The following is a 12,911-nucleotide window of genomic DNA, read 5'->3' on the forward strand; positions in this document are numbered from 1 at the left end:
AAAATCTCCCCAAATGAGTAATCATATCAGCAGCCAGATTCATTTCTCAAAGTCTTTAAATAGAATATTCCATCAGCCATGGCAGATTCCTACACAGATTTGCAACACACACTGGTCATAAAGGGGAGCCTGGGACCTGCTCATGTGGCTTTCTCCCAAAGAGGGAAAGGTGTCATTTCAACTGATGCATCTTGTAAAAGTGAACATCGGCAGAGGTGTGCTGCACCATCCCTGGTAAGTCATGACACAGAATTTGTTGCACGTGTTCCATCGTCTGCTTACTTTAACCTGTCTAAGCTGTGAGAAATTAAGATGTAGCGCGACAATGGGCACTCACTACTTTGAACAAGTAGCATCTCACACACAGTGACCAGAGGCTTTTGCCAAGCAACCCTTGGCCAGAAGGATGTAAAGACACAGACTGAGAGGGCTTCTTGTTTCATTTCCACCCAGGCGTGAGGCACCCCCGACTTGCAATGCTGTCTGTGAAAGTGATCTCACTCTCACCGGTGCTTAGGAAGCCTCGGCATTCCCTGAGTGTCAGGTTTAGGAACAAGTCTTTAGTTACAACACACACATTCAAAAGAATAAGCCAATTAAAATAAGGATTAGAAGAACATTTACCTAAAGAACAAAAATTAAGAAAAACAAGCACCTCATAAAGTAGTTTACTAATCTGACCATCGATGCTTAATAGTTTCATTGACACTGCTCCTGATTCATTGGGAGATTTGCTTAGTTCCCAGGTTAAAGGGCAGCATAAAAGCATAGTTTTTCGATGGAAGCCTCTGGGATGTTTGTTAAAATGTGACAGATACACACATGCACACACATGCACACACACGGTGAGGGCTGCCCCCACACCAACATAAAATGGGTTAGCATGAGTATCTCATGTGTTTCTGGTGAAACTGTGTTTTTGGTTGGCATTTCAAAATAGATTTTATTTCATGTTGTTTTATGATGAGAAGATTAATACTGCCTATGTGGAAACATTTTCGGCACTGGCCAACTTAAATCGTTTTGAAGTTCAAAAGAAAAGGGTGACATATTTTTCATTTTGCCTCCAGGTTTGATGAAAATTAAAAGCAGACTTTATAAGCAGATACAATGATTTCAGAATGGGGACAAAAGCCCTCACAATGCAAAGAACCCCTTGGGAGCTCTTGCACTTTCTGAAACAATGGTTAGGTTGGAATTCAGCTTTTTGCACGTCTAATGTTTAAAAACAGCTGGTTTTTGTTTTGGGTTTTTTTTTTTTCTAAAAGAATCTTGTTCCCCTCCACACACACAAAAAAAAATTTCCTGGCATTCATAATAACTTTTGCCCATGCCATTTGGGAAATGCACTTCTGATTTCCCAATTTTTAATAACTTTTACAAAATAAATGAGGCATTCATGTTCATTATTACTACAACCTGGTAGAAAGATGTTTCTAGTCTCCATATCCTGACATAAGGAGCAATACCCTAAAATGCTCTGTGTTAATACTGTCCAATACAGCCCTGAAAATATTCAGAATAATTTCTTTTAAGACTAATGAGAGAGAATTACCTTTAATTTTAAATCACTTAACCATTTGTAAGATAACATGTTTAGACAGGTAGTAGGTGAGGCCCAATAAAATGTATTTCTTCTTTCTGGTGACTTTGAGATTTTCCTGCATTTGGAGTCTATAGATTAAAAGACTTCAAGAAACCAATTGTCACCATGTTGATTCAAGGGCTTGAAAATTTTAAGGGGTTGCCTTTGTGGTTCCTTTGTGCGGGGCCCTTGAAAATATAAACCTTTTCATTGCTGTGGTTCCTAAGGGTAATGCAGTAAAAACAACAAAACCTGCCCCCATCTGTGAGTTTTGGGAGTTATGATAATTAAAAAGGTAAAAGACTTGAAGTTCAAAACTATAAGATAAGATAGTCTATGTGTACCACATTGCATTGAAAGAAATTTCAATCTAATTAGCCAAATTAAAGAGAAATAAATTAAAGACGGTTATCTGTTGTTTTTGCTGCATAGCAAGTTATCTAAAAATGTAATGACATCCAGTCCCAATTCTTTATTTAGCTCATAATTGCGTGGGTCAGCAACCTGGGTTGGGCTCAGTCCTGTGATTCTTCTGTGTTCTCAGCTATAGTCGCTCACTGATCTGTGATCAGCGGCCGGTGCTGAGGTCCGCTGGTGGGTCCCCTAGAGGCTGGCTCATTCCTGGTGGCCTCATTTACGTGTCTGGCCCTTGGCCGGTTGCTGACTGGGGCTCCTTGGTTGTCTGAAAGCACAGCCTGGTAGAGAGAGAAGGAGAAGATGAGACTGATCCTGCTGCACACTATTGATGAAAACAAGTCACAGCTTCAGCCCAGATTCAGGGAATGGAGAAAGAGGCTTCATCTCCTGATGGGAGGATCTTTACTGTCACATTACAAGGACACAAGGACAGCGAGAGACAGAATCACTGGCCATTTTAATAATCTACCACAGTATCTAATTGCTTGCTTGAATACAAAAAGAAGCAGGGTTTAGAGTGTTTAGAAGCTATGGTTAGAACCATTAAGTTTCCTTTGACTTTAGCAAGTTAAGAAATACATTATTGCCTTTAATTTCTCTTTCTAAGTAGTAGTCCTGCTGCTAGCTATCATCCATGGCTTCTGCTCACACAAAGGGTCCCACCCTGTGCAGCTAAGAAGGCAGAGCCTGTGTGTGCAGGAAATGGTGTCCTTTCTTTGGTTGGACAGAGCAAAAGGCTTACCTGGCAGAGTTGGGGCAGAGTGAAGAAGGAATTTGGGGTGGCCCTAAGATTTTCAGCCTGAGAGTCTGGAAGGCTGACACTGTCATCAACTGAGACGGGAAAGGCTGTGAAGGCAGCATTTAAGGAAGTCTGGAAATTCAGTGTTAAATACCTTACGTCTGAGATATCTGTTAGTGTTCACATGGGATGTCAAGTAGGGCCCTGAATGTGTGAGCCTAGGGTAGAGGAGAGCAGTCCAGGCAGAAGGTGTAAGTTTGGGGGTCATCAGTGTATAGATGGCACTCGAGGGCGTGAGACTGGATGGCATCACCAAGAGAGTGAGACAAGGAGAGGAGAACAGAGCGCAAAGGTGCGGCTCTGTGTGCCTCCGATCTAACGGGTCAGAGAAAAAAGATGACATTAGCAATGGAGGCTGAGCAGGGAGGAAACGGAAGAGAGTATGTGTCCCAGAAGGTAGAAGAAGAAATTCAGGCCCTGGTCGGGTGGCTCAGTTGGTTGGAGCATTATCCCATGCACCAAAAGGCTGCAGATGCAATTCCCAGCCAGGGCTCAAACCTAAGTTGTAGGTTCCATCCCTGGTCCAGGTGTGTGCAGGAGGCAACTGATTAATGTTTCTCTCTCACATCAACATTTCTCTCTCTTTCTCTCTCTCCCAAAATAAAAAAAAAAACATATCCTCTGATGAGGATTGAAAGAAGAAGAAGAAATTCAGGGAGAAGATATATAACATAAAATTAACTATTTTAAAGGTGTACAACTCAGGGATATTTAGCATCTTCACAATGTTGTATGACCATCACCTCTGTCTAACTCCAAATACTTCCATCAGCCCTGCAGAAAACCATGCACATCAAGGAGTCCCTCCATTCTCCACCTCCAGCCTCTGGCAACCAACGGTCTGCTTTCTGTCTCTATGGATCTGATTCTTTTGTGCCATTTTTCTTTCCTTTAGCATAATATTTTTGAGGTTCATCCATACTGTAGTTTGTACCAGAACTTTGTTCCTTTCTGTGGTCGAAGAATAGTGCATTATATGTCTATGCTATGTTTTGTTTACTATTATTCATCATTGAGGAGCAAAGTTTTCCCACCTTTCAGCATTGTGAACAATACTGCAATGTACACTTGTGTACAGGTATTTGTCGGAGTACCTGTTTTCTGTCCTTTGGAGTATACATCTGGGAGTGGATTTCCTGGGTCCCATGCCTGCAGTCTTGAGGCCAAAAAACAAGGTTTGAAAGGGTTTGATTTTCTGCGAGTTCAGCTGCAAGCTCCTAAAGCCAGGGGCCAGGCTCTACTCTCCTTGGCATCCTCAGCACCTAGCCCAGCGCCTGGTACCCAGTGGGCGCTCAGGAAATGCTTGTGGGACTCAATAGGACAACTGCCCTGAAAGTAAATTGCTGTGTGAGGTACTAAGGTATAGCAAGAGAGAAGGGACTGTACCACCATCTCTTCATAGCCTGGCTCCTGGTCCATTGTATAGTTCTCCGACCCATATTATAAAAACCAAACATTTGCAAATCCTGCCTTGTAATATGGACACACACACACAGAGTGTACGTCCTGGGAAAGCACTTAAGTAAATTCAATAAACACTATCATAAGCACTTACTCTGAACATCTGGTGAGCATGGCTTAGTGCTCCTGCCTGTGTTTTTCCACTTCCATACATGTTAACTTCTTGTCAGAAATGAGGCAGGACTTTCCTCCTTGCACCTCCTGACTGATTTGCCAACCCCTTGTAAATACGGTACCATATCACATATTCTGTCCTTACAAGTACTATAATGTTAGAATGAACTTTAATTTTATTTTTATGAAAACACTGAATGTGTACATTTTCATGGATAGAAAATGTACCTTGGCGATGCTTCTTGGGAGAGATTGCCTCTGGATTGCAAAGTGTAAGGCACGTGATAGTAGATGATCACAGATGCTGTCGAAGCATTATCAGGTCCCCAGTCCCAGGAACAGAGACAGTAGAAGCAAACATGTGACCCTTCACAAATTTAGGGAGCAGAGGAAGGAGACCCGCAGCTCTGAGCGGCGATGTGAGTGCGAGTCCCGGGAGGGCAGGCAGAGGCAACGAGAAGAGAAGTCTGTTAGATGCAAACACCCACAGGAAACCCAGCCTTACAATGCAGCCAGAGAACAGAGGCCAGGAGAACGTGGCTGCCATACAGAAGGGTTTAGTAAACATCCTAGATATCAGTGAGAAAACACCAGTTTGGTTGAGCTAAAAATAACAAAACGGCGTGACTTCTTGCTCCAACTTCTCCATGTTTTGCCCAGAGTGAGATCCAAAGGAAAACAGACCCGCTGGCCTGGAAGAGAGTTTTGGAGTGAGCGTCTTAATGACATGCTCCTGGTGGCGTTTTTCTTCAGACCTCTTGATGGCCACGCCCATGCTCTCTTGGCCGCTTTCTGCAAATAGTTGGCCGTTGTGACTTTTGAGAACTTGTTATGGATGTGAAATCCCTTCTCTTTAATTTAAGTCCCTGTCCACTAATTTGGCCCTCCACACAACCGGTGAAAAAACCGGCCCGCATTCCCCACATGAAAACCATGTATTTATCTAAAGATTGTCATTAGGCCTCCCCACGGAGCCTGCTTTTCTTTGAACCAAACAAAGAAAATATGCTTGAACTTTGTCTCATAAAACTAATTGTCATCCTTCTGTACTTCTCGTTTCTTCCCATCATTTTTGTAACAGCAGAAACAAACAAGCAAAAAAAAAATGTTTTCTAGCAAAGTTTGGGCTGAGGAGGGACACAAAGGGAGAGGCTGTTCCTAAAGCATCCCACCTCCTGCTGGCATCTCAGTGTCCTGCTGGCCTTTTCCCACAGGCCCATTGCATTTCTGAGGAATATCCATTCAGCCAACGGAGCCCACTCCACCCAGGTCATTTTGCCACTAAACTTGTACCATGCAATAATCTCCACGACAGCAACAGTAAAAGCCACATCTAACTGTCACCCTGTGCTAACAGCTCACAGCCACCGGAAGGGGTAGGTCCATCATTATCCACATTTCACAGCGAAGGACCCAGGCTTGGGGAGGTTTGGGAACTCGCCTGAGATAGTCTTGTTCCTGAGTGGTAAAGCCTGTGTTGTCACCCAGCAGCTGGGTCTCTGGGTCCCCACTTTTGAGACACAACCCTCTCAGCATCCATCTGTGGATTGTAGTTAATGTTATGGGGTTTTTTTACTGACTTACTGAATTCCTGTTCCTCAGCAAACGGTTCCATCAACAACACCCCTCATTTATCAAGGTCATCTTCAAATGTATACTGGCTCTCAGTCTAGAGAATTAGCAGCTCCGTCTATCTAAGAAACGTGTGCAAATTTTAGTCAGTATATTGTCATGATCTTCATTCCTAATACGGAAGCTTAAAAATTTAAAGTTTGAATCGTGCATAGTAAAAGCAGTAGGAGCTAACACCAGGCACGGTTGTTGGCGTGCTGCATACCTCACCTCTCTTACCAGCCTCTGCAGCACCAGGAAGTGAGTGCCAGTGCTTCTTCCAGTGTTTCCAACTGAGGCCCAGAGAGGATCGATAGTTTGCCCAGGGTCACTCAGCCCCCGCATCTTTACAAGTAGCTTTAGGTTAAAAAAACATTCTATGCATATCTCATCACCAATTCTCTTTTAAACAAGCAATCCCTTTCTAAATGGGAGTTTTAGGGGGAAATTTGGATCATTTGCCAAATGCTATTCATCTTTCTACTAATGGTAGTTTAGGTTCCTAACATCTTGCTATTGGAAGAAAAGTTTCTCTAAAACTATTGGGGTTTTGTCGTCCTTGTTATTTCAGGAGATTTATACATGTAACTAACAAGGGCATGACGAACGTCCAAACCAGGACAATGGTTCCCTGGGGGTGGGGGTGAGCGGGGGACACAGGAAGATTCAGCCATATTTGTGCTTTTTCTCTTAGGCTTGGTGATCGTTCTATGTTGCTGATTTTTATCTTATTTGTACCTCTTCTTGAATTTTTAAAATTTTCATAGTTTTTTTAAAAGGTGAGGAAAATTAGATATGACTAAGTATAATACAGCAGGGAAAACGCTGATGGTCAGGAGGCCTGACTTCTAGACTTTATTCTGCAACAAGCCTGTAGTTGAAATTGAGCAAGTTGCTATGTCCCCCTGTTTTTGTAAATAAACTTTTGTTGGAACACATCCATGCCCATTTGTTTAATCATGTACGATCGCTTTCATTCTACCAGGGCACAGCTGAGCAGTTGCAACAGAGACTGTATGACCTGCAGAGTCTGAAATATTTACCATGTGGGGCTTTACAGAAAATGTCTGCTGACCCCTGCAAAAGAAAATCAGTCTCCTTCAGCTCTAATATTTGGTCAATCCAGGATAAAGCAACACATGCAAGAATGTGCCCCAAAGGTGCATCATGGATACCAGCCTTCCCTACACACAACCTGCTGTATGTAAGCATGTAAATCCTGATAAGACTGAAGAAACTCCAGCACTCTGAACATCACACAGCAAAGCCCTTCACCAGTGCTCTGGGAGGCTACAGGCTCAGACCTCTTCCCCTGGAAGGGATACATCTGGAATGAAGGAAAGGAAAGTCCGTGGACACCAAGAACGATTTTCTAACACGAAAGAGAGGTGTGTATTGTGTGATTACTGTACAGTTTATAAATGGCTGTATTTTCTGGGTCTTACAGGGTTGTTTTAGAAAGTCAATACTTGATCTTTGAATAAAATCTCTCCTGTGAACAGCAGGTTCATTCCTTTATTCAGAGCAATTCACCCACCAAAAGAGCAATACATAGCAGTGGTCAGGAGCAGGGATTCAGGGGTCAGGGAGCAAAGACCAGGATCTCTCTCGGCCTTTGTTTCCTCATCTGTGAAATGGAACCATGCTAGTATGTAGCTCATGTATGCAGAGCATTTGGGTTCTTGTGAGGACCAAATGATATAATTTATAGTACAACATTTAGCAAAACAGTGAGAAAATAATAACCATTATTAACCAGACATATTTAGGACACCATACGAATTCTGAAATGGGTTTAAAAGCAAAGTATTTGCTTTCAGGACTAATGAAAGATATGGGGGAAAAAGTGGAAGACAGAGGAGGTTTAGACATATCTGTACCAGGTGGAACATGTGAAGCAAGGTTTCCTCTGGGCTGCCATATGGCCGTGGCATCCAGGGGGCACCAAAACCCACCATCAGTGACACCCTGAAATGGAGCCCATTATTTGCAAGTGTCAGACAGCCCCTGACTGTTCCATCAAGGGACACACAAGGACCTCTTCCTGCCTTCACAAGTTTAACACAAAGTCATGGCATTGCCACACAGCCCATTTAGTAGTCATGGGAATGAAAACAAGCATTCACAGACGACATCCGGTGTTTACAGTGTCACTTTGGGCGAGGGACTTTGCTGCCCAAGTCCTTCATTTCCTCGCTGGACATCACCGCCCCACAGACATGACACACACAAGCTATGCACATATTCTAAACTTTGTACTCGTCACATTTAAAAAAGGAAATAAAATTAATTTTAATAACAGACTTTATTTAACCCAATATATCCAAAGTAATATTTGAACATGTAGTCAATATAAAAATACAGCAATGATATACATTAATGTAATGAATCCTTTTTTTTCATAGTGAGACTTCAACTTGGTGTGATTTTGCACAAAGAGCACATCTCAGGTAAAAATGCCGCGGGCTCAGCAGGCACACGGGGCTGGCAGCCACCACATTGGCCCATGTTGGTCTAGGGCCCACCTGACTCTGAGAAAACCATCGATCCCAACCCTTCACTTTAGGGCTGAGGACAATGGGAGGATGAAAGCCGTGTGCCATTGTCCATATATGAAGACTTAAACCACACTAATAAATGATATTTTACATTGCCATATAATAAAAGGGTAAGAATCTCAGCTCAGAGACCAGGAGGACTTCCGTTAAGAGGAGGCTTCCATAAAAAGCCCTCAAGGAGGCTAATAACCGATTAACAATTGTGACGTTCAGGTGGAGCAATTGACTCAATTCTTCTTAAAAATGGGTTATTAGGTTTCCTTTTACTTCTTTCATAAGCATTTTATAATTTAGCAAAAACCTGCATGAGAATGTTCACGGCAGCTCTATTCATAATAGCCCCAAACCAGAAATAACGCAAAGGTTTTTCAGTGGGCAAATGGCTAAACAAACTGTGCGATGGCCGCACCGTAGAAGACAACTCAGCAATGGAAAAGGACTCCTGAGACACGCAAGCATTCGGAGAGATCTCAGGGGAAACAAACGGAGTAAAAAAGGTCCACCTCCAAAAGGTTATATATTGTATAATTCCACTTAGACAACACATCCAAAATAACAAAATTAGAGGCATGGGGGACAGATTAGCGGTTGCCACAGGTGGGGGAGGGTGAGGGAGGAGTTGGGTGTGGGCACAAAGGGGTGGCACAGGAAAGTCCTGTCTGTGGTAATGACACGATTCCATACCCCCACTGTGGCTGCGGTGACACAAATCCGCAGACCTTTGCACAAAACACACACACATGAATGTTTGTAAAGCTGGTGAACACCGAATGGAGATCTATGGATCATATAAATGTCGAGTTCCTGACTTCGACAGTGCACTGTGGGGGTTAGGTAAGACGGAACCACAGTGAGAGGCTGGTGAGGAGTAAGTACATGGGGCCTCCCTGTTCGTTTTTGAGTTTTTTGCAATTGCCTATGAATTCTTAATTACTTCATTGTTGGATTTTTTAAAGAAACCATAAATATATTGTATTCTATAACTTTTTTCCTAATTGCACTGGAGGTGCAAATTCCTAATTGTGGAGGAAAGGTTGTAGAGGACCAAGAGAAAGGTCTAGGCAAGAGAAAATAATGAATCGAGTAACGGCAATGGCAATGGAGAGAAGTAAACCGACGTAAGAGCTGTTTCAGAGTTAGAAGAGACCAGATTTGTTTGGGCAGGACAGTGTAGTAAGTGCTCAGACCAATCGGGTTCAAGTCCTATCTGTGCCATTTTTAGAGGAAGTGACTTAATCCTTCTGTACCTTAGTTTCCCTCTCTGCAGAGGCGGAACAATAACAGTACCTGCTCATGAGATTATTATGAAATAATCTCACAAAGTACTTAGTTAATTCACAAAGTACTGAGAACAGTTTCTGGAATGTGACAAGTGCTCAAAATATATTGGTTATTATTATCACTGGATGTAATATCTCGAAACTAGAAATGACACAATTGTTCTTTAAAAAACAAATGTAAAAAGGTACATGGAAAAGACAAGAGCTTCAGAAAAAGAGCTGCTTGGCAAAGCCAGGCCCTAGCAGACAGCAACCGAGAACTGGCTTTTCAGAAGCCCAGCGAAAAAGGAAAAGTGTCCCAAACATCTATTTCTTAAACTCAGAAACCAGCCCTGGCTGGTGTGGCTCAGTGGATTGAGTGCTGGCCTATGAATCTCAAGGTTGCAGGTTTGATTCCCAGTCAGGGCACATATCTAGTACTTGGACCAGGTCCCCATTTTGGGTGTGCAAGAGGCAACCTGTTGATGTGTCTCTCATCAATGTTTCTCTCCCTCTCTTCTTCCCTCCCTTTTCCTCTCTCTAAAAATAAATAAATAAACCTTTAAAAATAAATAAATAAATCCAAAGATCGACGTCAGGAAACAAGCGATTGATTTGGTGCCCCAAACCAATTCTGACCCCAGCCCCCTGTGCTCCAGCTATCGGAGTTCCGAATCCACAAAGGATGCTGTACGGCCTTAAAGAGCCAGGTTGTATGCTGCTCATCACACGATGACACAAACACCTAATTTTTAAAACCCACAGTAAAGTCTTGGCAGAGGGGGGCAGTTCTGAAACCGATACAATGTGATTATTTTTCTGCTTTCCCTAAAACTACAATGTAAAGTGAAAGTAGGGTTCCTTTTAGGCACCCTATTCTTCCTGACTATGTGTTAAAACACTGACTTTTTATTTGTGTTGTCCTTTTCTTAATGGTAAGACGTTGGTAGAAACCGGAGCTGAATGTTAGTCTAGTTAAAACTGAACTCTGAAACTCGGCCCCAGTCAAGCAGTTTGTTTCTTTTCTTTTTCTTTTTTTTTTTTTTTTTCTGTGCACTTTCTGACCACGAGAGGGCTTCTTCCATTCTCACTTGTAAAAATCAGCCGGATAGTCTGTGATTTGGAATTTACAAACATCTTACAAGGGAAAAAGAATTAAAAACCCAGTGCACCCTCCAAGTACCAAGACTTGACTGGCTCTACGGTTTTGTAAAATGTGGAATTCATTGAAGAACCTCTGTGATATATACTTCAAAGCTCGGTGTCCTATTTTTAAATTTGGCATTCTACCTGATGGAAACGAGCCAGCCACTTCTACAGCGTGCTCATGACTTCATTTCCCAGTTGGCGAATGAAGCAGGGCCAAGTGCCGTTCTTATTTTTGTTAGTTTTATTAGGAACATATAGAGCTCAGCATAATGCTGTGGTTCAATAAGAGCTCTACAGTCTATAGCTCCTTATTCATTATTTAAGATAATTCTGTCATGCTGGAAAATGAAGTTCCCTAAGTAGACCCTCACTCCCTTGCCAATAGATGTCAGTCCATTTCATTGTAAAGCAAATGTTTGGGAAGAAAGGCTCCTTTTCTCCCTGAGGTGCAACCCAAAGCTTTAGGAGAGAGAGCTGAGAGCCCAGATTCCTGGAATGCTAGAAGCAGAAGCGCTTAGCAGGCACGGAAGACTGTGCAGCACATCCTTGTTTGGGGGATTTCCCTGCCTTGTCCTCAGCCCTGTCTAGGGTTGCCCCCACCCCACACAGACCACTCCTGAAATTAAGGTTCCATTCCTCCAATATTTGACTGTTGATGACAGCTGCTAGAGCTAAAACACCAGACCCTGCTAAGCCAGAAGTTGCCATTACTTAGTGACTTGTTGCTCAATTTGTGGAACTCTCTGAATTCTATGAAGAATAGTTTTGCAAAGTGTATATAAATGAAACAAAGAATACCTTTTCTCCCCACCCCCCCTTTTTTTTTTGACTAGGCATCAATCCCAAATTTGAAAGAGGTTTCCATTGAAGTCTTTTTTTTTTTAACTAGAAAATAATTTGAGAGCCAAATCAGTGAATATTCTGCACGGTATCTTATTTAGCAGGGACCTGAGATTAATCGTCCCTATCCCCACATTGATCTTCTCTGTGAGAAAGGTGCATCAACTGGCATCTTCGCTGCCTCCCAAGTCCAAAGGAGAGAAGGTCAGAGGTCAGAAGGGACCCTGGACCTGGATAAGCCTTGGCTGGGGGTGCTGCCCTCCTACGGGCTGTGCTTTGAGGCAGTCAGATGGGATTCTGGAAATCGCAGCCAAGAGCTGCTGTGGGGAAGCATGGTCCTGTTAAAACACAATTGCTAAAAACAAAGTCTGTGGCCGCTGCAAAGGATGGACACCCAACAGGGAGTCCTGAGCTCCAGGTCTGAGGCCCCGGCCACCATCACATGGCTGTGTGGCCTGACCTCCTTGCCATAGACCAGTCCCTTGTTATGTGAAGCAAATATATGCAGTTACCATGGCTGGATAACTCCTAAAGCTTGTTTCAGCACTACCTTCAACCTAGGACTCAGTTTGAGATGTTCACAGCCCAACAATTATTGGGGCATTCCTGGAAGAACAGCGCCTTTAAGCTCAATTCTCTTCCCATGTGGTTAAAAAGAATAGTTTGTGGTAAAAATTAATCTGAGAACCTCTGCTAGCATCAACAGGATGTGATTTTTTTTAGCTTAAGCATATGACTAGCATAAATCCACCCACCCTCCACCACCATCCCCCAAGGTATATAGTCTGAGAGATGGGCCCAGAAAGAACTGAATGGGGGTATTTGATATTTCCAAGGGAACATCCGAGTTTCCTGGTCAAGTTCAGTCCCACATAATGAAAAAGCTCAGAGTGTGTTTCCCAGTTTGGCCTGGCTTTCGTGGGCATTAGTGAGCATGTTTTGTGTGTTCCTGTGTGCAATGGGCACCTGCTTTGAGCCGCAAGTGCTAACTGTCTTAAAATAAAAAGGAGCAGCCATCTGACTGTTTGTGGCAGGAATGCTGCACACTCTATAAGCCGCATCTTACACATAACATTAAATCACTGCGGGCCAGCTCTACAGCTCCAAGGAGCGCTGGG

This window comes from Phyllostomus discolor, chromosome 3, assembly GCF_004126475.2.
Source record: "Phyllostomus discolor isolate MPI-MPIP mPhyDis1 chromosome 3, mPhyDis1.pri.v3, whole genome shotgun sequence".
Lineage (NCBI taxonomy): Eukaryota > Metazoa > Chordata > Mammalia > Chiroptera > Phyllostomidae > Phyllostomus > Phyllostomus discolor.